The sequence below is a fragment of the Otolemur garnettii genome, unplaced genomic scaffold (assembly GCF_000181295.1).
Source record: "Otolemur garnettii isolate 467f Iridium unplaced genomic scaffold, OtoGar3 scaffold00148, whole genome shotgun sequence".
In the NCBI taxonomy this organism is placed as follows: domain Eukaryota; kingdom Metazoa; phylum Chordata; class Mammalia; order Primates; family Galagidae; genus Otolemur; species Otolemur garnettii.
Genome location: NW_003852543.1, coordinates 682,143 through 683,190, shown reverse-complemented (window position 1 = coordinate 683,190; position 1,048 = coordinate 682,143). Strand labels below are relative to the sequence as shown.

General features: G+C 46.7%; 1 protein-coding gene across 1 annotated transcript in view; it reads right to left on the bottom strand.

The window, feature by feature from the left end:
* Positions 1-176, bottom strand: part of IL1B (interleukin 1 beta) — a 6,515-nt gene extending 6,339 nt beyond the window's left edge. The window contains exon 1 of the mRNA XM_012811031.2: positions 85-176. The gene's annotated coding sequence lies outside the window, so the exon portion shown is untranslated. The remainder of the gene's footprint in view (positions 1-84) is intronic.
* Positions 177-1,048: the final 872 nt, after the last annotated feature.

Sequence of the window (1,048 nt, the reverse complement as noted above, 5' to 3'; positions counted from 1 at the left end):
GAGAGAGAGAGAGAGAGAGAGAGAGAGAGAGAGAGAGAGAGAGACTCCCTAGGACCTTGTTGTAAGGAAGGGTTAAAGTCATACGTGAGCAATGAAGACTGGCTGAGGAGAATCCCAGAGTGGCCTGTTCTGCGTTATGCCTCGAAGAGACTTGTTTCCTCCCGTTCCATCCTCTCTGTTTTATGGCCTTCAAAAGCAGAAGTGGACATCTGAGAATTTCCCCTTTGAATAACTGATTTCACAACCACTCGAAGAAAAAAGAAAGAGGATTTGTGGGAACTTTCAGGGGAGAGTACTAGTAAATAACTCTGTAGCTCCTGGAAGGGCGTGGAAGGGCGAGGGGTACCAAACAATGACACATTTGCAAATGGGCATTGTTTTTCTGATAACCATTGCACCTTTGACGTCAATATTAAAATACTGGATTTTCCTAGGTTAGAAGAATGTGTAAACTCCGGCTATCTGGGACAAAGTGGAGAATTCACAGATTAATACACGCAAACACGTCCCTTCCCTCACCTTGACCCTAAGTTTAGGAACCTTCCCACCTGGAGATAGACAAATGGGTACATGAAGTGACAGTAGCCTTCCCTGGCTGGAGTGGGGGGCTTGTTTCCTACCTCTGGAGCTCTCTGTCGACTACAGAAGGCTCTGGGGAAACACCTGGCCTCCCTTGAATGGGGCAGGGAGCAAACAGTGTGGAGGGGTGCAGGCTTCTGAGAGAGACAGGGGAACCCTGGAGACCAGTTCATGCAACCTCTAAGACCAGAAGCTGTTAGCTCCAGTCTCACGGCGAAACCATCTCAATGGTAGGTGGCCAGTGAAACAGCCTGAGTTGAGTCATACTTTGAAAAAGGTGGTGACTATGTCAAGCATTCACGATCACAGTCTCTTTTGGAAATGCAGAGGAGATACTCTCCACCTAAAAGAATGTTTCAGCAAACACTGAAAAGTGGAATATTGTTTCTGTAAGAATTTCCAGCCATGACTGTATCTTGTGGTAACAATGAAAGTTACCAGACTCTGTTCAACTCAGAGGCTAGGAGAG